Source organism: Elephas maximus, chromosome 11 (genome assembly GCF_024166365.1).
Source record: "Elephas maximus indicus isolate mEleMax1 chromosome 11, mEleMax1 primary haplotype, whole genome shotgun sequence".
In the NCBI taxonomy this organism is placed as follows: Eukaryota; Metazoa; Chordata; class Mammalia; order Proboscidea; family Elephantidae; genus Elephas; species Elephas maximus.
This window is the reverse complement of record NC_064829.1, coordinates 86,989,654-87,015,810: the sequence shown is the minus strand read 5'-3', so window position 1 is coordinate 87,015,810 and position 26,157 is coordinate 86,989,654. Positions and strand designations below refer to the sequence as shown.

Sequence of the window (26,157 nt, the reverse complement as noted above, 5' to 3'; positions counted from 1 at the left end):
TCGCTTCATTTGTCTCACTGTCGCCTTCTGGGTCCTAACTCAGGTTAGGAGTTACCCGCCCAAGGCTTCCTTTTTTTCCCCACATTAGTGGAAATAAAATGTTTTTTAAAAGTTACTCCTTACATGAAAACAAGTACTTTGTGTTTTTTCTTTTGTCAAAAGAAAACTCATGGTTAAGCACAACCTCAGTTCCCAGCCTCTCTGAAAGCTCACTTTAAAGAGAGTTTATTTTGAAGGAATGTGTTTTAAAGTGAAATGAGGAACGGGGTCAAGGACTAGTGATCTTACTAATGAGTTTGTCTCCAAAAATAAATTCTTGAGAAAGCACATGTGTTGTTGGCTCTTCCTTTCCATCCTGCCTTTCTTTAGACAGCTGAGTCAGAGCCACTTCTCTCTCCTTTCAACCTCTGCAGGTCGGGATGAGCACACTTGTGTCCTTCCTACTTTCACATTTGTGTATGTTACACATATATAATCTATATATTACATTAGAGTTTACATACATCTATATGTAATAATACAACTATAGTATGTACAGTCATATTTAGTATGGTATTTATAAACACCGAGCCCACAAATCCCCCCTGCAGCCTCCCGCACAGAGCCGTCCTTTACCTGAATTGTTGCCCCTTTCCATCTAGACCAGAAACCTGTGTTTCAGGAATGAGAGACACAGTTATATAAAATGCATACTGGACAGTGTTCAAAATCCAGTGTGAGATGGGTAGCAAGTAAATTATTACAACTCAATTAAAAAACGAGGCTTCAGGAATTGAGAGAATGCCAACTGAGATGTTTCAGCAAACAGAGGCAGCGCTGGAAATGCTCACTCATCTATGCCAAGAAAACTGGAAGACAGCTACCTGGCCAACCGACTGGAAGAGATCCATATTTGTGCCTATTCCATAGAAAGGTGATCTAACGGAATGCGGAAGTTATCGAACAACATCATTAATATCACACACAAGTAGAATTTTCTTGAGGACCATTCAAAAGCAGTTGCAGCAGTACATCGACAGGAAACTGCCAGAAATTCAAGCTGGATTCAGAAGAGGACTTGGAAGGAGGGAAATCACTGCTGATGTCAGATGGATCTTGGCTGAAAGCAGAGAATACCAAAAAGATGTTTACCTGTGTTTTAATGACTATGCAAAGACATTTGGCTGTGTGCATCATAACAAATTATGGATAACATTGTGAAGAATGGGAATTCCAGAACACTTAGTTGTGCTCATGAGGAACCTGTACATAGATCAAAAGACAATTGCTCAAACAGAACAAGGGGATACTTTGTTGTTTAAAGTCAGGAAAGGTGTGTGTCATGGTTGTATCCTTTCACCATACTTACTTAGTCTGTCTGCTGAGCAAATAATCCGAGAAGCTGGACTATATGAAGAAGAATGGGCATCAGGATTGGAGGAAGACTCATTAGCAACCTAAAGCATGCAGATGACATAACCTTGCTTGCAGAAAATGAAGAGGACTTGAAGCACTTACTGATGAAGATCGAAGACACAGCCTTCGGTATGGATTACGGAACAACATAAAGAAAACAAAAATGCTCACAACTGGACCAGTAAGCAACATCATGAAAAATGGAGAAAAGATTGAACTTGTCAAGGATTTCATTTTACTTGGATCCACAATCAACACCTGTGGAAGCAACAGTCAAGAAATCAAACGATGCATTGCATTGGGCAAATCTGCTGCAAAAGACCTCTTTGAAGTGTTAAGAAGTAAAGATGCCACCTTGAAGACTAAGGTGCACCTCACTCAAGCCATGGTGTTTTCAGTCACTTCATATGCATATGAAAGCTGGACAGTGAATAAGGAAGACCGAAGAAGAATTGATGCCTTTAAATTGTGGTGTTGGTGAAGAATATTGAATATACCATTGACTGCCAGAAGAATGAAGAAATCTGTCTGGGAAGAAATATAGCCAGAATGCTCTTTAGAAGCAACGATGATGAGACTTTGTCTCACATACTTTGGACATGTTATCAGGAGGCATCAGTCCCTGGAGAAGGACATCATGTAAAGGCTCAACAAAAAAAGAGGAAGAACCTTGATGAGATGGGTTGGTACAGTGGTTGCAGCAGTGGGCTCCAGCATAACAATGATCGTGAGGATGATGCAGGACCAGGCAGTGTTTCATTCAGTTGTACATAGTGTTGCTGTGAGTTGGAACCAACTTGATGGCACCTAACAATAAAGAACAAAAATTTTTAATATAAAATTTACAAAAAAGAAGAGTGGATTCAGGAATTCCATCATTTTCACTTGCTCTCAGGCAAGCCTTCTGCCACCCCCAGAGGGTGTCACCCTGAGCTGGAAGTGGGGCAGACACAGTGATCAACAGCGAGAGTCTGCTGCAGCTGTGAGACCCCATGGTTCCCCCCAAGAAGCAGATCCTGGTCCAGGCATGGCCTGGCCGGAAGGTGCGTGCCCCTCCCACGGCCTGCCCACCCACTAAGGTCAGGAGGAAGTCATAATGAAGACAAGTCGTTTTTGGCAACTGTCAGGACATCCAAGGGATGTTCTAAAGCGCGTTATGAGAGAACCGGCCTAGAGTCCTGGGCTCAGCCCAGAGTTTATGAATTGAAGTTTCCCCAAACAGTGGCCGTCCCAGGACCTGTCCTTACTGCCCCCACCCCCCTGAAGTGCGTGCCCTGCCCTGTTCTCTCTTGCTTGGTGTTCCTCTTTCCCTAGGTCTGAGTCTGGGATCTTTCCAACAGCTCCCTGGCAAGCCTATGAGCAGACTATGCAGGGACCCTACCCCTCCCCTCTGGAAGGTGGCCTCCAGAGGCCTGGGATCTGCCTCCTGATTCCTCTTTTTTGAAGATCAAGGGCCTGATGCCCCTCCCTGGCTAAGTCTGAAGGGTCCCTCCTTCCATCCTGCCCATTTCCAGCCTACTTGCTGTTTTCTGGCAGGGAATCAGTGCCCACATTACTTCTGTGTTCCTTCCATGAATTCAGCACATACAAGATGCTCAGGTAACTGTCCTTGGCACCCAAGAACTCGAGACAGTGGGAGGTGGGTGAGTTGGCACCAGGTGTATCTTGCTGGTCATAGCCGAGTTCCTCAGAAATATTCTGCTCAGGCCTGAGCTAGCAAGTTCACACTCACATGGACGGCCAGGCTGCCTTAAACTGAGCCGGAGGAGGAGAGCCGGTCTTGGAGGGGTCAGGAGCACAGGTGTCTCTTGTGCCCCCAGTGGGTTCTGCGATGCCTCCTAATCGGCAAAAGAACTTTAACTTTCCCAGGACACATGTTGAATGTCCCTCTCACAGGTGGTGGAGGGGCTGATGCCGGTGTTGGGAGTCGATGGAGCGCCCTGGCAAACACCCCACGTGTCCTGCCATGTCCGGTGCAACGCCGCACCCCACGCAGCCACAGTCCAGCCCCTTCCCAGAAAGTCAGCTGGAGAGGGCAAGGGGGATATGCCACGCAGGCCTGAGGTCGCGCCCTCCCAGTTCTGGGTGAAGCTCTGCCCTGTGGCGCTGTGTCCGCAGGTGCAGGACTGGGTTGCGACCGGTCAGAGCGGGCTGTGGGAGAGGTTTCATGTGGAGGGGGCCTGGCTGGTGCTACCAAACATGAATCCCTAATTGTCTGAGCTTGTCACAGCCAAGAGACCCCAACAGACTTGGCACTGCGGCTTATCCTGTGTTTTCTGCCACATTTGGTCAGTTCTGAAAAGTGCTCTTTACAACCTCCCTTTTGACCCTGAAGCCCTCCTGATGGGGCCTCGGGCCACGGGGCAGACACAAGGGCCCCGACCCTTCTCGGAGCACATGGTGCCCAACATCTCGAGGCTCCGGCTTTTTGTCCCAGTCATGGAGAAGGGCCTTGTCTTGGTCAGACCCCGAGAGCCCTGAGTGCGCCCGTTGTTACTGGTAGTGGAGAGGGGATTCACACACGTCCCCCGCTGCCACCCCTGAAGAAGTGGCCCCTAGTGGGATTAGGGCTGCTCTACTGTAACACGGGGGCACGGTGACGCAGGGTGGGGGGGCGATGATGTTGGGGAGGGGGGCACTGTGACACGTAGAGGGGCATTGTAACTTGGAGATGTTAGAACTTTCATTAATGTGGTTTGAGCTCTTACGGACTAGAGAGTCAGGGATAAAGCAAGGTCTTAAGCTTTCCACGCTGAGTTTGGCGGGAAAGATAAAACTGCCGGTGAGTCTTTGTATTTCTTCTTAAAATGTGACAAATTTTGTTTTCAACATGGGAGGGGGGTGACCTAAAAACACGTTCACGGTTCCGGTCTTTAAGAATAAAATTGTGTTCTGACTTGTTTTTTAATCAACTGGTGTAATTCTTCTGGAATATTTTTTGTCTGTGTCTGCATGTTTGTTTAATTATGGGAGGGAAGGTATTTGGTCTTAACTATTCTTGGACAAGCTGAGACTGGAAGAGGTGCTTTAACTTGACTGTGTTGATAGGGAGTTAAAGTCCCCTGTGTGGCTGTTTCTGGCCTTCCTGTATCTGTCATTCTGACTTCAGTGCAGGGAATGAGAGATATCTTCTCTCTTATCTTCCTTCCTTTTTTTTGGTTGGGGGGGGCGGCTATTAAGCCAATAGCCATTTTGCTTTGCTTGCAAGCTCTTAAGGCCAAATGCCCCACTGACCCCACTGTTTGGCCCTGGGATTTTCCCAGATGGTCAAAGTCATGGACCCATCTTCTGGTCCTAGAATCATTTGGCTGGTTAGTAAGTTCTCACTACTTCTCTTCAGAACACTTTGAAATTTGCTATTAAGTCCTCAGAAGCCCTGGCTGAACTGGTTAAGTGCTTGGAGACAGCTGCGAACTGAAAGTTCAGAGGTTTGAACCCATCAGTTGCACCTCGGGAGAAAGATGTGCCAGTCTGCTTCCGATGGGAAACCTATGTAAAGATTACAGCCTTAGAAACCCTCTGGGGCAGTTCTACGCTGTCCTTTAGGGTCACTATGAGTACGAACTGACTCCATGGCAATGGGTTTGGTTTTTGGACTTAGTCCTTCCCATGATCCTGGAAGGGAAAGAGGCCTTTTCTCTCACTTTACATAAAGAGGCTGGTTTAGAAAGAGGGACACGGTAAGCCAGAGTCAGAGAGCATGGATTTTGGAGGCAGGGTACAGGGGTCAAGGATGGGGTAGGCAGGAGAAGAAGGGGTAGGGCTTCTGAGGAGGGATTGATGAGGTATAGGCCCAACAGTTCATTCTCCCAGGAGAGCAGCTGATGAGGGGTCGGATGCTGCAGCCTGGTGCCCTCAAGTGGGAAGAGAAATTCTCGATCACAGAGAGGTTCCCGGACTGAGCCGTCTAGGGAACCTGGAGCGAGCGGGTGTGGGGCCCCAGCACAGTGCAGTACCCAGTCCCCCTTGGCACCTGTATCCCTGTGGCTGGCATCGTTGGAGCTGTTAGGCACAACAGGCGAGGAGGGACCCGGGTGCCCAGCGTCTGGGCAGGGGAAGGCAAGCGGGATCTCCCAGGCTGGCACTCCTCCTGCGCCCCCCACCTCAAGTAGGCTTTGAGCCACCTGGGCCATGACCAGACCCGAGACTGGCTGTGCTAGTCACAGGCACCGCATTCCTGGTTGAGACATGGCTCCTGAGGCCGCTAAGTAGGGGACAAATGGTGCGGCGGTACACTGAGCACTCGGTCTGGCGTGGGTGGGACTCCTGACACTTGCTGTGAGTTGGAGCGCCTGCTGGCATGTGTTGGGTGAGAGTGGGCTGTGGTCACGTCCCCAAGCTCAGTGCCATCGCTGGTCCAGGTGCCCCTCCCTCATTGAGCAATCGGTGTGACCCCGCCCAGCTAGACCACAGAGCTGAGGGAGTGAAGTACAGTGGGGCCTGCAGAGAGGGGAGAAGATAGGGGGCAGGGCATCTCAGGAGGGAAGGGGCATACAGCGTGGAGGCTGGGCTCAGTCCTCAAAAGTGGCCTAACCTTCGACCCTGGATTCCTCCTGTCTGTCCCCACCAAGATGTGTGAGCAAGCACCCCGGGTTGTCACCTCACAACTGGAGAGGGGAAGGATCTGTGTCCTCTGGGGTCCAGCTTTGCTCAGAATAATGTTTCTGGAATGTTCTGGGAGGCTTTGCTCAGGCTGAATGACAAGAGGGGGCGCCTATCCTCTGTCTCCCGTGTGGCCCAAGCCCTGTGCCTGGCACCTCCGGTCTCCCTGCCAGTCAAACCTGCTTCAGAGAGCTCGGGTAATACTGATGGCAGGTGGCACAGTCTGAGGGTGACTTTGCCAGCAGACTTTAAGTTGAAGGACTTTCTAGTAGGGAGAGAATTTAGGCTGGGTGGATGAGACAATTCAGTGTGGGAAATCTAGACTATCAGTAAAAAGGAAATAGGGTTTCAAGGAAGGGAAAGAAAGTAGGGGTCCAGGGGAGGACTTCGTGTTTCCAGAGGTGCTAAGCAGGGCGGGCTGTGGGCTCTGGAACAACGGTCCCCAGAGGAGATGCCTTAGCCAGGCTGGCAGTGTGTCGGGGGATGCATCTGTGGTTCTGCATACCCTCCTTTTGGGGCACGATGGGCCACCGAGTCTCAGAACAGGCCAGCATCTGAGCCCCTCCAGCGGGCCAGGACCACAGAGTGTTCTGGGGGCTCCTCTGAGTCTGAGCTGCTCTCTTGAAGTGTCTCAGCCTCTCGGAGCATCTAACCCAACGCCTGGAGCACTTAGACTAAGTCACTCTTATCTGCTGCTGACACAGAGGGCAGAGCGCTGGCATTCTGACCGCTCAGCACCTCTGCTGTTGAGGACCCCAGAAAGCCTTTCTTAAGTCAGAACCCACTCAGTTCCTGCCAGTCCAGTCACGTGTGAGCATCTGCTGTGTACCTGGTACCAAGCTCGGCCTGGGACTCAAAGGTGAGCCAAGATCTCGGGTAGTTTCTTGTCCAAGTCAAGATGGGTTCTGTGATCAGAGCCCAAAGCCCCAGCCCTTTCTGTGTGGGGGGGGCAGAAACAAGGGGGTGTCCAGGAAAGTCTGACAAAGAAAGGGCATCTCCTAAGATTGGGGGGTTGGTGCTCTGGGCAGAGAAGCAGCACACGAGGGCAGAGGCCAGAGGGCTGAGACCCGAGGAGGTCTTATTCAGACTGGATCTCTATCCTGAGGGCTGAGTGAAGGGTTCTAAGCGGGGTCTCCAGTGTGGGAGAAGGAGGCAGTGGATCTGGGGGCTGCAAGCTCTGTGGCTGGTGACTGATTCAGGCAGGATGAGAGGGCGGCGTCTGGCTCTCCAGAGCAGCATGCTGTTTTTATCTCCCCTCCCGTAGACCCCCTTCCTCCCTGATTTCCCACGACTGCCAGTTATTAAAAAGGGAAAATACTTTTCCGGTTGTACCAGCTGCATGTATTGAAACACTGATATTGGGATTTTCAGTTTCTTGGCACTGCCAAGACTGGCGGATTCTTCTCCAAAGACTGCACTGCCCGTCACCCGTGGGGGCTGGAATGCCACCCTTCGTAGCACCCCCACACACCCTGAGATCCCTGTGGCACTTCCACTGGAATTTCTGCCTCCCACGCCAGATGCAGGCTCCCTGAAGCAGAAGTTTTGTTTGTTTGGTCACTACTGTGGGCGGATCTGTGGAATGAGCGAGTGACTGGCCTGGGGTCACACCTCACATGCTTGCCAAGCCCACAGTGCGTGCTCTCCCCTTCCACCCCTCCATGCCCAAGACACTGAACGTGCTGACACCCACGCCTGCACCTAGGTCTCGAGCGCCTGGGTGAGCTGACTGGGCTGACCCCATCCGGGCTGAGAAGGGCGGCCCATGAGGGAACCTACAATTAGTTAGGAGCAATATTTCTTCTTGCTGGCTCTGTTATGTTTTAACCATTAAAGAACATGTTCCGACATCCTAAGGGAATAGTTCGTTCTGTGTATGCACCGTATCCACCACTCATCTGTCTGTTTGTCCTGCTGTGCTGGCTTGCATGTTACTGCGATGCTGGAAGCTATACCACCGGTATTTCAAATACCAGCAGGATCATTCATGGTGGACAGTGGAGCTTCCAGACTAGGACAGACTAGGAAGAAGGACCTGGCAATCTACTTCTAAAAAAATGGACCAGTGAAAACCTTATCAATAGCAGTGAAACGTTGTCTGATACAGTGTCAGATAAGCCACTCAGGTTGGAAGGCACTCAGAATGGGACAAAGTTACCTGCTCAAAGTAAAGTCAACCTTAATGACGTGGATGGGGTCACGCTCTTATGACCTTCATTTGCTGATGTGGCACAACTCCAAATGAGAAGAAACAGCTGCAAGCATCCATTAATAATTGGAATGTGGGATGTACAAAGTGTGTATGATACAGCCTTCACTATGGATTATACCTCAACAGAAAGAAAACAAAAATCCTCACAACTGGACCAATAAGCAACATCATGATATATGGGAAAAGATTAATGTTGTCAAGGATTTCATTTTACTTGGATCCACGATCCACACCCATGGAAGCAGCAGTTAGGAAATCAAACGGCACGTTGCGTTGGGCAAATCTGCTGCAAGAGACTTCTTTAAAGTGTTAAAAGCAAAGATGTCACTTTGAGGACCAAGATGTACCTGACCCAAGCCATAGTATTTTCAATCGGCTCATATGCATGCGAAAGCGGAGTAATGAATAAGGAAGATCAAAGAAAGAATTGATGCCTTTGAATTAAGGTGTTATAGAAAAATATTGAATATACTGTGAACTGCCAGAAGAACGAGCAAGTCTCTCTTGGAAGAAATACAGCCAGAGTGCTCCTTGGAAGCGAGGATGGAGAGACTTCGTCTCACATACTTTGGACGTGTTATTAGGAGGGACCAGTCCTTGGAGAAGAACATGATGCTTGGTAAAATAGAGGCTCAGTGAAAAAAAAAAAAAAGGAAGACCCTCGACGAGATGGATTGACACAGTGGCTGCAACAATGGGCTCAAGCGTAACAATGATTGTGAGGATGGCAAAAAGACCAGCGCTTTGTGTTGTTGTACATAGGGTCACTATGAGTCCGAATCGACTCAACGGCACCTAACAACAATATATACCTATTCTTACACCAGTACCACATGTTTTGATTACTGTAGCTCTGTGTTTTGAAATTGGGAAGTATGAGTCCTTCTCCTTTGTTCTTCTTTTTCAAGATTGTTTTGTCACTTTAGGGCCCCTTGCAGTTCCATGTAAATTTGAAGATCAACCTTTCCACTTTGGCCAAAAAAAAAAAAAAAGGCAGTTGGAATTTTGATAGGGATTGCACTGAATCTGTAGATGCTGTCTCTGCTCTAATCTTTATTGTTTCTTTCCTTCTGCTAGCTTTGGGTTTAGTTTACTCTCCTTTTTATAGTTCCTCAAAGTGTAAAGTTGGGCTGTTGTTTTGAGATCTTTCTTCTTTTTTAATATGGGTTTTACAGCTATAAATTTCCCTCCAAGTACTACTTTGCTATATCCAATAAATTTTGGTATGTTTTTGTTTTCATTCCTTTCAAAGCATTTTCTAATTTCCCTCGTGATTGCTTCTGTAACACATTGGTTATTTAGCAGTGTATTTCTACAGATTTGTGAATTTCCGAAATTTCCTTCTGTGATTGATTTCTAGTTTTATTTCATCGTATTTGTACAAGATGCTTTGTATGATTTCAACCTGTTTAAATGTATTACTACTTGTTTTGTGACTTATCATATTTTCTGTCCTGGAGGATGATCCATGTGCATTGGGGAAGAATGTGTATCCTGCTGTTGTTGGGTGTAGTGTTCTACATATATCTGTCAGGTCTAGTTCATTTACAGTATTGTTCAAATTCTCTGTTTCCTTCTTGATCCATTTAAATGTTCTGTCCATTACTGAAAGTGTTGTATTGAAGTCTCCAACAATTATTGTAGAGCTGTCTATTTCTCGTTACAATTCTGTCAATATTTGTTTCATGTATTTTGGGGCTCTGTTGTTAGGTCTATTTATAATTATTATATCTTCTTGATGAATCGATCCTTTTATCATTATATAATGTCCTTCTTTGTCTGCTCTAAGTTTTGACTTAAAGTATATTTTGTCTGATATTAATATAGCCACCGTTGCTCTTTTGACTACTGTTTGCATGGAATTTTTTTTTCTTTCCCATCCTTTCACCTTCAACCTACCAGTATCTTTGGATCCAAAGTGTCTTTTGTAAACGGGATACAGTTGGATCGTGTTTTCGTACCCATTCTGCCAATCTCCAACTTTTGATTGGCGAGTTCAATCTATTCACATTTAAAGCAATTACTGATAAGGAAGAACTTAAGTCTGCCATTTTGAAATTTGTTTTCTGTGTGCCCAGGCCTGCGCTGGTGTTTCAGAGGCTGCCTCCGTGGGACAGAAGGATGCATTAATTGGAGAGCACCTTTTCCATTTCTTGCCCCCTCCCTCCTCTATCTTGGGGCACTTGAGTACTCCTGATGATGGCAGTTTCCACCACAGACTGGGACGGTTAGGAGCTTGTTCTGGTTGGTTCTCGGGGACAAAGGATATGAGGAATGCAGTGTTAGGTGGCATGCTTCTAAGTCAGTACATGTTTGAGACACAGTGGTGAGTAGATTGGGTCACTGCCTTAAGCAGGTTTTATTTTTATCATAATGTTCTTGTCATCATCACCACCAGCTGCTGTCGAGTTAATTCCGATTCACGGCAACCCCATGTGTGCCAGAGTAGAATTGTACTCCACAGAGTTCTCAGTGGATGATCTTTTAGATCAATAGGCCTTTCTTCCAAGGTGCCTCTGGGTGGACTTGAACCTCCAACTTCTTGGTTAGCAGCCAAATGCATTAACTATTTGTACCACCCATATTTTTTTTGTATCAATGCCATATTAAATACATTTTAATTTATTTTTATTGTGCTTTAGATGAAGGTTTTACAGAGCAAATTAGTTTCTCATTAGACAATTAATACACATTTTTTTTGTGACGTTGGTTGCCACACCCACGACATGTCAACACTCTCCCTTTCATGACATTGAGTTCCCCATTATCAGCTTTCTTGTCCCCTCCTGCCTTCTCATCCTTGTCCCTGGATTGGTGTGCCTATTTAGTCTTGTTTTGTTTTATGGGCCTGTCTAATCTTTGACTGAACGGTGAACCACAAGAGTGATTTCAATACTGAGCTAAAAGGGTATCCAGGGCTCCTAAAAATCGAACACTTATGCTTATCCAAAGACTTCACCAAAAGAGTAAAAAGACTACCTACAGACTGGGAAAAAGTTTTTAGCCATGACATTTCTGATCAGCGCCTGATCTCTAAAATCTACATGATACTGCAAAAACTCAACTGCAAAAAGACAAATAACGCAATTAAAAAATGGGCAAAAGATATGAATAGACACTTCACTAAAGAAGACATTCAGGTAGCTAACAGATATATGAGGAAATGTTCACGATCATTAGCCATTAGAGAAATGCAGATCAAAACTACAATGAGATTTCATCTCACTCCAGCAAGGCTGGCATTAATCCAAAAAACACAAAATAATAAATGTTGGAGAGGCTGTGGAGAGATTGGAACACTTCTACACTGCTGTTGGGAATGTCAAATGGTACAGCCACTTTGGAGATCGATTTGGCGCTTCCTTAAAAAGTTAGAAATAGAGGCGGAGCCAAGCTGGCGGACTAGGCAGACGCTACCTCGGATCCCTCTTACAACAAAGACACGGAAAAACAAGTGAATCGATCACATACATAACAATCTACGAACCCTGAACAACAAACACAGATTTAGAGACGGAGAACGAACTAATACGGGGAAGCAGCGATTGTTTCCAGAGCCTGGAGCCAGCGTATCAGTCAGGTACGGCACAAGCACAGAGAGCTGCTCCACCCCTCTGAACTAACCCCGGGAGGGGGATCAGCCGGTTCCACGGGTGGCGTGGGACGCAGCCGGTAGGAGAAGTCCCCGGGAGGCAGTGACTGGTCTTGGAGCAGAAAGAGCAGCGTCCGAACCGGGCAACCGTCCCGCAGGGATTTGGACTGGACGCAGGTGGCTTCATTAACATCTGAATAGCCTGAGCCAGAGGGAGAACTCTGATAGGGATCTGACTGCATTTTTTTTTTTAGTGGATTTTCTGGAAAAACTAGTTTCCCAGTGATGGCTCGGAGACAACAATCCATATCAAACCACTTAAAGAAGCAGACCGTGACAGCTTCTCCAACCCCCCAAACAAAAGAATCAAAATCTTTCCCAAATGAAGATACAATCTTGGAATTATCAGATACAGAATATAAAAAACTAATTTACAGAATGCTTAATGATATCACAAATGAAATTAGGATAACTGCAGAAAAAGCCAAGGAACACACTGATAAAACTGTTGAACTCAAAAAGATTATTCAAGAACATACTGGAAAAATTAATAAGTTGCAAGAATCCATAGAGAGACAACATGTAGAAATCCAAAAGATTAACAATAAAATAACAGAATTAGACAACGCACTAGGAAGTCAGAGGGGCAGACTCGAGCAATTAGAATGCAGACTGGGACATCTGGAGGACCAGGGAATCAACACCAACATAGCTGAAAAAAAATCAGATAAAAGAATTTAAAAAAATGAAGAAACTCTAAGAATTATGTGGGACTCTATCAAGAAGGATAACCTGCGGGTGATTGGAGTCCCAGAACAGGGAGGGGGGACAGAAAACACAGAGAAAATAGTTGAAGAACTCCTGACAGAAAACTTCCCTGACGTCATGAAAGACGAAAGGATATCTATCCACGATGCTCATCGAACCCCATTTAAGATTGATACAAAAAGAAAAACACCAAGACATATTATCATCAAACTCACCAAAACCAAAGATAAACAGAAAATTTTAAAAGCAGCCAGGGAGAAAAGAAAGGTTTCCTTCAAGGGAGAATCAATAAGAATATGTTCTGACTACTCAGCAGAAACCATGCAGGCAAGAAGGGAATGGGACGACATATACAGAACACTGAAGGAGAAAAACTGCCAGCCAAGGATCATATATCCAGCAAAACTCTCTCTGAAATATGAAGGCGAAATTAAGATATTTACAGACAAAGACAAGTTTAGAGAATTTGCAAAAACCAAACCAAAGCTACAAGAAATACTAAAGGATATTGTTTGGTCAGAGAACCAATAATATCAGATATCAGCACAACACAAGGTCACAAAACAGAACATCCTGATATCAACTCAAATAGGGAAATCACAAAAACAAACAATTAAGATTAATTAAAAAAAAAAAATACACATAACAGAGAATCATGGAAGTCAATAGGTAAAAGATCACAATTATCAAAAAGAGGGACTAAATACAGGAGGCATTGAACTGCCAGATGGAGAGTGATACAAGGCGATATAGAACAATACAAGTTAGGTTTTTACTTAGAAAAATAGGGGTAAATAATAAGGTAACCACAAAAAGGTATAACAACTCTATAACTCAAGATAAAAACCAAGAAAAACGTAACGACTCAACTAACATAAAGTCAAGCACTATGAAAATGAGGATCTCACAATTTACTAAGAAAAACGCCTCAGCACAAAAAAGTATGTGGAAAAATGAAATTGTCAACAACACACATAAAAAGGCATCAAAATGACAGCACTAAAAACTTATTTATCTATAATTACCCTGAATGTGAATGGACTAAATGCACCAATAAAGAGACAGAGAGTCACAGACTGGATAAAGAAACACGATCCATCTATATGCTGCCTACAAGAGACACACCTTAGACTTAGAGACACAAACAAACTAAAACTCAAAGGATGGAAAAATGTATATCAACCAAACAATAAGCAAAAAAGGAGTAGCAATATTAATTTCTGACAAAATAGACTTTAGACTTAAATCCACCACAAAGGATAAAGAAGGACACTATATAATGATAAAAGGGACAATTGATCAGGAAGACATAACCATATTAAATATTTATGCACCCAATGACAGGGCTGCAAGATACATAAATCAAATTTTAACACAATTGAAAAGCGAGATAGATGCCTCCACAATTATAGTAGGAGACTTCAACACACCACTTTCGGAGAAGGACAGGACATCCAGTAAGAAGCTCAACAGAGACACGGAAGATCTAATTACAACAATCAACCAACTTGACCTCATTGACTTATACAGAACTCTCCACCCAACTGCTGCAAAATATACTTTTTTTTCTAGCGCACATGGAACATTCTCTAGAATAGACCACATATTAGGTCATAAAACAAACCTTTGCAGAGTCCAAAACATCGAAATATTACAAAGCATCTTCTCAGACCACAAGGCAATAAAACTAGAGATCAATAACAGAAGAACGAGGGAAAAGAAATCAAATACTTGGAAAATGAACAATACCCTCCTGAAAAAAGACTGGGTTATAGAAGACATCAAGGAGGGAATAAGCAAATTCATAGAAAGCAACGAGAATGAAAATACTTCCTATCAAAACCTCTGGGACACAGCAAAAGCAGTGCTCAGAGGCCAATTTATATCAATAAATGCACACATATGAAAAGAAGAAAGAGCCAAAATCAGAGAACTGTCCCTACAACTTGAACAAATAGAAACTGAGCAACAAAAGAATCCATCAGGCACCAGAAGAAAACAAATAATAAAAATTAGAGCTGAACTAAATGAATTAGAGAACAGAAAAACAATTGAAAGAATTAACAAAGCCAAAAGCTGGTTCTTTGAAAAAATTAACAAAATTGATAAACCATTGGCTAGACTGACTAAAGAAATACAGGAAAGGAAACAAATAACCCGAATAAGAAATGAGAAGGACCACATCACAACAGAACCAAATGAAATTAAAAGAATCATTTCAGATTATTATGAAAAATTGTACTCTAACAAATTTGAAAACCTAGAAGAAATGGATGAATTCCTGGAAAAACACTACCTACCTAAACTAACACATTCAGAAGTAGAACAACTAAATAGACCCATAACAAAAAAAGAGATTGAAACGGTAATCAAAAAACTTCCAACAAAAAAAAGCCCTGGCCCGGACGGCTTCACTGTAGAGTTCTACCAAACTTTCAGAGAAGAGTTAACACCACTACTACTAAAGGTATTCCAAAGCATAGAAAATGACGGAATACTACCCAACTCATTCTATGAAGCTACCATCTCCCTGATACCAAAACCAGGTAAAGACATTACAAAAAAAGAAAATTATAGACCTATATCCCTCATGAACATAGATGCAAAAATCCTCAACAAAATTCTAGCCAATAGAATCCAACAACACATCAAAAAAATAATTCACCCTGATCAACTGGGATTTATACCAGGTATGCAAGGCTGGTTTAATATCAGAAAAACCATTAATGTAATCCATCACATAAATAAAAGAAAAGACAAAAACCACATGATCTTATCAATTGATGCAGAAAAGGCATTTGACAAAGTCCAACACCCATTCATGATAAAAACTCTTACCAAAATAGGAATTGAAGGAAAATTCCTCAACATAATAAAGGGCATCTATGCAAAGCCAACAGCCAATATCACTCTAAATGGAGAGAACCTGAAAGCATTTCCCTTGAGAACGGGAACCAGACAAGGATGCCCTTTATCACCGCTCTTATTCAACATCGTGTTGGAAGTCTTCGCCAGAGCAATTAGGCTAGACAAAGAAATAAAAGGTATCCGGATTGGCAAGGAAGAAGTAAAGTTATCACTATTTGCAGATGACATGATTATATACACAGAAAACCCTAAGGAATCCTCCAGAAAACTACTGAAACTAATAGAAGAGTTTGGCAGAGTCTCAGGTTATAAAATAAACATACAAAAATCACTTGGATTCCTCTACATCAACAAAAAGAACACCGAAGAGGAAATAACCAAATCAATACCATTCACAGTAGCCCCCAAGAAGATAAGATACTTAGGAATAAATCTTACCAAGGATGTAAAAGACCTATACAAAGAAAACTACAAAGCTCTACTACAAGAAATTCAAAAGGACATGCTTAAGTGGAAAAACATACCCTGCTCATGGATAGGAAGACTTAACATAGTAAAAATGTCTATTCTACCAAAAGCCATCTATACATTTAATGCACTTCCGATCCAAATTCCAATGTCATATTTTAAGGGGATAGAGAAACAAATCACCAATTTCATATGGAAGGGAAAGAAGCCCCGGATAAGCAAAGCACTACTGAAAAAGAAGAAGAAAGTGGGAGGCCTCACCTTACCTGACTTCAGAACCTATTATACAGCCACAGTAGTCAAAACAGCCTGGTATTGGTACAACAACAGACACATAGACCAATGGAACAGAATTGAGAACCCAGACATAGATCCATCCACGTATGAGCAGCTGATATTTGACAAAGGACCAGTGTCAATTAACTGGGGAAAAGATAGCCTTTTTAACAAATGGTGCTGGCATAACTGGATATCCATTTGCAAAAAAATGAAACAGGACCCATACCTCACACCATGCACAAAAACTAACTCCAAGTGGATCAAAGACCTAAACATAAAGACTAAAACGATAAAGATCATGGAAGAAAAAATTGGGACAACCCTAGGAGCCCTAATACAAGGCATAAACAGAATACAAAACATTACCAAAAATGATGAAGAGAAACCCGATAACTGGGAGCTCCTAAAAATCAAACACCTATGCTCATCTAAAGACTTCTCCAAAAGAGTAAAAAGACCACCTACAGATTGGGAAAGAATTTTCAGCTATGACATCTCTGACCAGCGCCTGATCTCTAAAATCTACATGATTCTGTCAAAACTCAACCACAAAAAGACAAACAACCCAATCAAGAAGTAGGCAAAGGATATGAACACACATTTCACTAAAGAAGATATTCAGGCAGCCAACAGATACATGAGAAAATGCTCTCGATCATTAGCCATTAGAGAAATGCAAATTAAAACTACGATGAGATTCCATCTCACTCCAGCAAGGCTGGCATTAATCCAAAAAACACAAAATAATAAATGTTGGAGAGGCTGCGGAGAGATTGGAACTCTCATACACTGCTGGGGGGAATGTAAAATGGTACAACCACTTTGGAAATCTATCTGGCGTTATCTTAAACAGTTAGAAATAGAACTACCATACAACCCAGAAATCCCACTCCTAGGAATATACCCTAGAGATACAAGAGCCTTCATACAAACAGATATATGCACACCCATGTTTATTGCAGCTCTGTTTACAATAGCAAAAAGTTGGAAGCAACCAAGGTGTCCGTCAACGGATGAATGGGTAAATAAATTGTGGTATATTCACACAATGGAATACTACGCATCAATAAAGAACAGTGACGAATCTCTGAAACATTTCATAACATGGAGGAACCTGGAAGGCATTATGCTGAGTGAAATTAGTCAGAGGCAAAAGGACAAATATTGTATAAGACCACTATTATAAGATCTTGAGAAATAGTAAACCTGAGAAGAACACATACTTTTGTGGTTACGAGGGGGGGAGGGAGGGAGGGTGGGTGGGAGAGGGTTTTTTATTGATTAATCAGTAGATAAGAACTGCTTTAGGTGAAGGGAAAGACAACACTCAATACATGGAAGGTCAGCTCAATTGGACTGGACCAAAAGCAAAGAAGTTTCCGGGATAAAATGAATGCTTCAAAGGTCAGTGGAGCAAGCGCGGGGGTCTGGGGACCATGGTTTGTGGGGACTTCTAAGTCAATTGGCAAAATAATTCTATTATGAAATCATTCTGCATCCCACTTTGAAATGTGGCGTCTGGGGTCTTAAATGCTAACAAGCGGCCATCTAAGATGCAGCAATTGGTCTCAACCCACCTGGAGCAAAGGAAAATGAAGAACACCAAGGACACACGACAACTAAGAGCCCAAGAGACAGAAAGGGCCACATGAACCAGAGACCTACATCATCCTGAGACCAGAAGAACTAGTTGGTGCCCGGCCACAATCGATGACTGCCCTGACAGGGAGCACAGCAGAGGACCCCTGAGGGAGCAGGAGATCAGTGGGATACAGACCCGAAATTCTCATAAAAAGACCAAACTTAAGGGTCTGACTGAGACTGGAGGAATCCCGGTGGCCATGCTCCCCAGACCTTCTGTTGACACAGGACAGGAACCATCCCCGAAGACAACTCATCAGAAATGAAAGGGACTGGTCAGCGGGTGGGAGAGAGACGCTGATGAAGAGTGAGCTAATTATATCAGGTGGACACTTGAGATTGTGTTGGCAACTCTTGTCTGGAGGGGGGATGGGAGGATAGAGAGAGAGGGAAGCAGGCAAAATTGTCAAGAAAGGAGAGACTGAAAGGGCTGACTCAAGAGGGGGAGAGCAAGTGGGAGTAGGGAGTGAGATGTATGTAAACTTATATGTGACAGACTGATTGGATTTGTAAACGTTCACTTGAAGCTTAATAAAAGTTATTAAAAAAAAAAAAGAGTAAGAGGAAAGAAAAATTAGGCATCTAAGGCATCGCTTGAGATGCAGACCAAGGGAAAAAAAATGAAAAGTAATAACACCTAAAAAAAACTTAGAAATGGAACTACCATACGATCCAGCAATCGCACTCCTTGGAATACATTCTAGAGAAATAAGAGCCTTTACGCAAACAGATATATGGACACCCATGTTTACTGCAGCACTGTTTACAATACCAAAAACATGGAAGCAACCAAGGTGCCCATCAATGGATGAATGGATAAATAAATTATGGCATATTCACACAATGGAATACTATGCATCAATACAGAACGGTGAGGAATCTGTGAAACATTTCATAACATGGAGAAACCTGGAGGGCACTATGCTGAGTGAAATTAGTCAGTTGCAAAAGGACAAATATTGTATAAGACCACTATTATAAGAACTTGAGAAATAGTTTAAACTGAGAAGAAAACATTCTTTTGTGGTTATGAGGGGGGAAGGGAGGGGAGGTGGGCGAGGGGTATTCACTAATTAGATAGTAGATAAGAACTACTTTAGGTGAAGGGAAAGACAGCACACAATACAGGGAAGGTCAGCACAATTGGACTACACCAAAAGCAAAGAAGTTTCCTGAATAAACTGAATGCTTTGAAGGCCAGCGTAGCAGGGGTGGGGGCCTGGGGACCATGGTTTCAGGGGACATCTAAGTCAACTGGCATAATAAAATCTATTAACAAAACATTCTGCTTCCTACTTTGAAGAGTGGCGTCTGGGGTCTTAAACGCTAGCAAGCAGCCATCTAAGATGCATCAATTGGTCTCAACCTACCTGGATCAAAGGAGAATGAAGAACACCAAGGACACAAGGTGATTACAAGCCCAAGAGATAGAAAGGTCCACATGAACCAGTGACTACATCATCCTGAGACCAGAAGAACTAGATGGTGCCCGGCTACAACCGATGACTGCCCTGACAGGGAACACAACAGAGAACCCCTGTGGGAGCAGGAGAGCAGTGGGATGCAGACCCCAAATTCTCATAAGGCCAGACTTAATGGTCTGACTGAGACTGGAAGGACCCCGGTGGTCATGGCCACCAGACCTTCTGTTGGCCCAGGACAGGAACCATTCCCGAAGCCAACTCTTCAGATATGGAATGGAATGGACTGGACAATGGGTTGGAGAGGGATGCTGGGGAGGAGTGAGCTTCTTGGATCAGGTGGACACTTGAGACTATGTTGACATCTCCTGCCTGGAGGGGAGATGAGAGGGTGGAGGGGGTTAGAAGCTGGCGAAAAGGACACGAAAAGAGAGAGTGGAGGTAGAGAGCAGGCTGTCTCAGTAGGGGAAGTGTAATTGGGAGTGTGTAGCAAGGTGTATATGGGTTTTTGTGTGAGAGACTGACTTGATTTGTAAACTTTCACTTAAAGCACAATAAAAATTACTTAAAAAAAAAAAAAAGGGGTATCCAGGGACTCTACTCTCGGGGTTTCTGCAGACTCTCAGACCAGTAAGTCTGGTGTTTTTTTGTGAATTAGAATTTTGTTCTACACTTTTCTCCAGCTGTGTCCAGGACCCTCTATTATGATCTGTGTCAGAGCAGTCAGTGGTGGTAGTCGGGCACCATATAGTTGTGCTGGACTCAGTCTGATGGAGGCTGTAGTAGTTGTGGTCCATTAGTCCTTTGGATACCCATTGCCTGTGTCTTTGGTTTTCTTCATTCTCCCTTGCACCAGGATGGGACCAGTGGAGTATCTTAGATTGCCACTGAAAAGCTTTTAAGAACCCAGACACTACTCACCAAAGTAGGATGTAGAACATTTTCCTTATAAACTATGTTATGCCAATTGAGCTAGAGGTCCCCAAGACCATGGTCCCCAGCCCTCCGTCCAGTAATTCAGTTCCTCGGGGAGTTTGGATGTGTGTATGAAGCTTCCATGACCTTGCCTTGGTCAAGTCCCAAGTATTGTATACTGTCTTATCCTTCACCAAAGTTACCACTTACCTATTGTTTATTAGTGTTTTTCCCTCCCCACCCCTCCTCTCCCTCATAACCATCAAAGATTGATCCTTTTTGTGTGTAAACCTTTTCATGAGTTTTCATAACAGTGGTCTCATACAATATTTGTTCTTTTGTGATTGACTGATTTCACTCAGCATAATGCCCTCCAGATTCATCCATGCTGTGAGATGCTTCCCAGATTCATCATTGTTCTTTTTCATTGCATAGTATCCATTGTGTGTATGTACCGTAGTTTATCCATTCATCTGTTGATGGGCACGTAGGTTGTTTCCATCTTTTTGCTATTGTGAATAATGCTGCAACAAACATGGGTGTGCATACGTCTATTGTGTGATGGCTCTTAATTCTCTAGGATATAATCCTAGGAGTGGGATTGCTGGATCTTATGGTATTTCTGGCTTTTTAAGGAAGCACCATATCGTTTTCCAAAATGGCTGTACCATTTTGCAATCCCACCAGCAGTGCATAAGAGTTCCAATCTCCCCACAGCCTCTCCAACATGTGTTATTTTCTGTTTTTTTGATTCATGCCAGTAGTGTTGGGGTAAGATGGTATCTCATTGTAGTTTTGATTTGTATTTCTCTAATGGCTAGTGACTGAGAGCATTTCCTGGTGTGTCTGTTAGCTGCCTGAATGTCTTCTTTGGTGAAGTGTCCATATCCTTTGCCCATTTTTCAATTGGATTATTTGTCTTTTTGTTGTGGAGGTGTTAGATTTTCCTCTAGATTTTAGAGATTAGACTTTGGTTGGATTTATCATAGCCGAGTCTTTTTTCCCAGTCTGTGGGTTCTCTTTTTATTCTTTTGGTGAAGTCTTTTGATGAGCATAACTGTTTAATTTTTAGAAGATCCCAGTTATCTACCTTATCTTCTGGTATTTGTGTATTGTTAGTTATGGTTTGTATCCTGTTTATGCCATGTGTTAGGGCCTCTAGCATTGATCCTATTTTTTCTTCTGTGATTTTTATATTTTTTGGTTTTATATTTAGGTCTTTGATTCATTTTGAATTAGTTTTTGTATATAGTGTGAGGTATGGGTCCTGTTTCATTTTTTTGTAGATGGACATCCAGTTTTGCCAGCACCATTTGTTAAAAAGACAGCCTTTTCCCTATTTAATGGACTTTGGGCCTTTGTCAAAGATCAGGTGACCGTAAGTGAATGGATTTACATCTGGGTTCTCAATTCTGTTCCATTGGTCGATGCGTCTGTCACTGTACCAGTACCAGGCTGTTTTGACTACCATACCTGTATAGTAGGTTCTAATGTCAGGTAGTGTGAGTCCTCCTATTTTAATCTTCAATAGTGCTGTACTTATCTGGGGACTCTTCCCTTTCTATATAAAGTTAATGATTAGTTTTTCTACCTTGTTAAAGAATGCTACTGGTATTTGGACCAGGATTGCACTGTATTGGTAGATTGCTTTGGGAAGAATTGACATTTTCAAAATGTTTAGTTTACATGAGCATGGTACATCCATGAGCATGGTATGTTCTCCCATTTATGTAGGTCTCTTTTGGTTTCTTGCAGGAGTGTTTTGTAGTTTTCTTTTTATATGTTTTTTACATTCCTGATTAGATTTATTCCTAATTATTTTAATTTTTTTTTAGGGGATATTATAAATGGTATTGCTTTCCTGATTTCCTTTTTGTAGTTCTCTTTATTGGTGTATAGGAATCCAACTGATTTGTGTATGTTTATTTTGTATTCTTCTACTCTGCTGAATCTTTCTATTAATTCCAATAGTTTTCTTGTGGAGCCTTTTGGGTTCTCTTTGTATAGTATCATAAACCAAAACAAAACCCGTTGCTGTTGAGTCAATTCTGACTCAGTATAGTATCATATCATCTGCAAACAGGGACAGTTTCACTTTTTCCTTACCAATTTGGATGCCCTTTATTTCTTTTTCTTGCCTTATTGCTGTAGCTAGGATTTCCAGCACAATGTTAAATAGGAGTGGTGATAAAGGGCATCCTTGTCTTGTTCCTGTTCTCAAGGGGAATATTTTCATCCTTTTTCCATTAAGAATGATGTCGGCTGTTGGTTTTGTATAAAAAAAAAAAACCCAGATGTCCTTTATTATGTTGAAAAATTTCCCTTCTATTCCTATTTTATTGAGTTTTTATCAGGAATGGATGTTGGGCACCACTCATGTTTTTGACAGAACATTCCTGTCACAGCTGCCTGCAAAGAAAACAATAGTCTGCTTATCTGCAGTTAGAATCAAAATATTTTTAACCTTTTCATGAGGGATTCTTAGATGACTACATAATTTCTCACCATATTGATGACTGTGGTGAAATTCTTTCCCAGAGGATCAGTGTTAGCCAATATGAATTCATTAAATGCTTCCAGTTGTTTCCACAGTAGTGACCCTGGCCACAGGACACCCCACCCTCCCTGCAGGCCCATCACAGGCATCCTGAGCAGTAGAGCTCCCAGTTTGCTTAGAAATAGTTTGTCCCTGTGGGCAGGTGGAGCAGCAGGTCTCAGGATAATATGGTCTGAAATCGCTCCGGGTTTTCTCTGCCCGACGTAGTGGGTGCGGCCCTTTGATGACGAGGCCAAGGGTATCAAGCTGTTTCCCACAGCGACACAGCTTCAAATTCATGCCAGAGTCAGCCCGGCTTTCCTGCCAAGAGGAAGCACAGTCTCAGCCACTGGAAGGGTGGGCGCTGGCCTGGAGACCTCCATGATTTCATCAGTCACTCCAGATGGCCCCAGGGGAGCTGGCCTCTCTGGACTTTCCACTTGTGACACGCAGCTATGCTGGGAGATGGAGCCTTTTTGCATGTCTGGTCCTCATCTGGATGGCTGATGAAAAATGAAAAAGGACCTTTCCCCCAAAGTGGCAATCGTCACTTGGCCTCTTCCTGGACCACATTTGGTCTGTGTGTCCTCAGGGCTCCCCCCATCCTCATGGCCCTTGTCCTCACAGCTTCCCCCATCCTCCTGGCTCTCCCCATTCTTATAGCACCCCCACCGTCCTCACAGCCACTCGTCCTCATGCACCCATCCACATGGCCCCCTGTTCTCACATGCCACCCTGTCAACTTCACATCCCCCCCACATCGTTTCCTCCCTACACACTCATACCACCCCACCCCACCCACCCTCATGGCTCCCTTCCTCATGTGGCAGGCGATTGCCCTCGTCCTTCCACCTTCACGTCTTCCTCCCCAGGGCTTCGAATGGGTTCTTCCCGGTTCATTCACAGACAATGAAGCAAAACTGGAACAGATCTGAATTTTTAAAACATAGGTGAACCAGAATGATAACCAGAATGGGAAAAATTACAGGTCGAAGCCCTGCTAGAAAATCTCCCTTTTAGAAAACAAGGGCAGTGTGTGCGTTGCATAGCAACCAGATCTCTTGACTGGCAGAGTTGGAAACAACAGTGACCCACTCAAAGATGGTGACTGACACTTTGCAGCTTTGAACGTGTGTCACTCTCCACAGTCCTGCCAACAATTCAGTCTCTTCTATCAGGCTCCTGAAAGGGCTCGTCATGCCTCTTCTGAGTCTCCCATTCCAGGGCTTCAACTCGTAGTTTTTCTTGTTCTGGTTATCGTTCTCATTCACCCAAATTTTTTTTTTAATTTGGATCTGTTCCTATTTTGCTTTGTCAGCCATGACTGAACTGGTTTGAACCGGTTTGAAGCCTTCTTCCTCCCTTTGTTCAAGTCCTGTCAGAAAGTTCTTCTGTCAAGGACAACGGCACACAGGCCATGAGAGGCAGATTCTGTGAATTCACAGCCCTACTCTTGGGTAACAAGGCTTTGTGAGAGGGTGGAAGAGCTTTAACCCATTTCAGGCACAGATGTGCTAATATTCATGTAACATTAGGAGAGTATTTTGTAAGAAAATATTTCTTAGAATCATCGTTAGTATAGAAATTTTTAATTATCACAGTTTTATAGGGACAGACTTTTATTTCTCGCCCTGTTGAAAGACAAGTGGGAAAAAAAATTTTTATTTGAATTTAGCAAAAATATGAACCAGGATATAGAGAGAGGGTGGGCGGGTATTTGCCGTAACATGTAACTACCTTAACTGTTTTCTTTGTGGGAAATGTAAAATTTTAAATATTGCCTTACAAAGAAGCTGTGACAGTTTTTGTTATTATAAAAAGCTATCTTAGAAACCAGAGTTGGAATATTCGGAATGGGGCATTTGAACACTTTTTTTTAAGACACTTGGGAATTTTTGTCTGAAAAAGTCACATGCTGGGATTCATAGTTGAGAGGAGGTGCAGAGGCTTTCTCCATGTTATGCCCTGGTCTGCTACCTTACTGGGTTGCAACCTGTAAAGCATGATTGTAAAGGATTGTCTAAATTCATGAGGGATAAAAATCAGGATCAGCACAAAGCCAGCTCCTATGAGGCAGAGGTCAGATATATCGCTGCCTTCCCACGTCTCCATAATTTCTGACACCAGCTGCTCGCCCATGATACTCTCTACTTCTCTGCAGGGTTCCATAATTCATTGCAACAACCACAAAGAACAGACTATACTCACAGTTATGCAGTTTATTAAGGAACAAACTGTAACTTGAGATCAGGATCAACCTGGAAATGACAGGAAAAACTTGGGATGAATGTCAGAAGCACACAGCCCTCCAGTGATCAGCAGGCATGGCTTCTCTGCTAAGCAGCTGTTTTCTCTCCCAGATCGCTCCCTTCTCTGCTGTGCAGCCCTCTCCACCTTCGGCTTCTTGCCATTGGCCTCTCTGCCACTAACTGGCCCAGCTCATAGCCAATATAGCAGCTTACTCAGATCTCTTACCTGTGTTCTGCCATAAGGGTTCTATGCAGTCAGGCTTCTCCATCATCAGCCTCTCCACTGCTAACTGGCCCAGCTCACAGCCAGTGTAGCAGCTTCAGGACCATCCAGCTCCCACATGGCTCTGTTTCTCTGCAAGCCCTGCTCTCTGCCAGCATCTTTCTCTCAACCAGGAGGCCTCTGAAAATCTCTGCATTTCAGCCATTTATATAGCTCAGTCCTTATAAGGCAGGGTCTCCCTCACCAGACCAGAGTTCAACCAATCCTCAGTTACCTATGAGATGTCAATCAACTGCAGTCTTAATTACCAAGCAAAAGCATCAAACTATCAAGTTGTTTACATCTTACCCAGGAAATGTCAATCAACCTAGGAAATTCCCTTGGCAAAAGTAACAAACCCTCTGGGGTAGAAAACAACCTCGGAGCCTCCCCACCCAAGTTGTTTCTCCAAAGAACTGGGGCAAAGGTAACTCTTCAGGGGTTAGGGGAAAAAAACTTCCGAGCTGTTTTTCCAATGAGCCAAGGTAAAAGGACACATAAAGGAACTCATTTCACCACATGTCCTTAGCAAGCAGAGGGCATACTGGGGAGAGGAGGTACATGAGCCACTCCAAGCAGGCACCCTGGTTGGGAGGCAAGTTGTTTTTGTGTCCTCACACCTTCATTATGTTGCACTGGGGTGTGGGCCCTGGGTATCCCTTCCCCGTCCTGAGCATCTGGGCTTTCCTCACTGAACCCACCCAGTGCCTGGTTCAGATAACACACCTAAACCTGAAGGTTGGCGGTGGTACTACAGGAGAAAAAGCCTGGGCATCTGTTTTCATTAACATTACAGCCAGAAAAACCCTGTGGAGCAGCTCTATTCTGTGACACATGGGGTTGCCATGAGTTGGAATCAGCTCAACAGCAACCAACAACAACCAGACATCAGCAGGAATGACTCACATTTCCATATGGAGTACTGAGAAACATCTTACCCTTACACTGA

At 43.8% G+C, this 26,157-nt stretch overlaps 1 protein-coding gene and 1 long non-coding RNA gene across 2 annotated transcripts in view; one reads left to right on the top strand and one right to left on the bottom strand.

Annotated features, from left to right (window-relative positions):
• Positions 1 to 26,157, top strand: part of PARD6G (par-6 family cell polarity regulator gamma) — a 75,191-nt gene that overhangs the window by 45,227 nt on the left and 3,807 nt on the right. The window lies entirely within an intron of this gene.
• Positions 1,203 to 25,383, bottom strand: LOC126086078 (uncharacterized). Its single transcript, XR_007519410.1, has 3 exons — positions 25,173 to 25,383; positions 24,906 to 24,955; positions 1,203 to 2,202 (listed from the first exon to the last, which is right to left on the bottom strand). It is a non-coding gene; the product is annotated as an uncharacterized LOC126086078 (long non-coding RNA).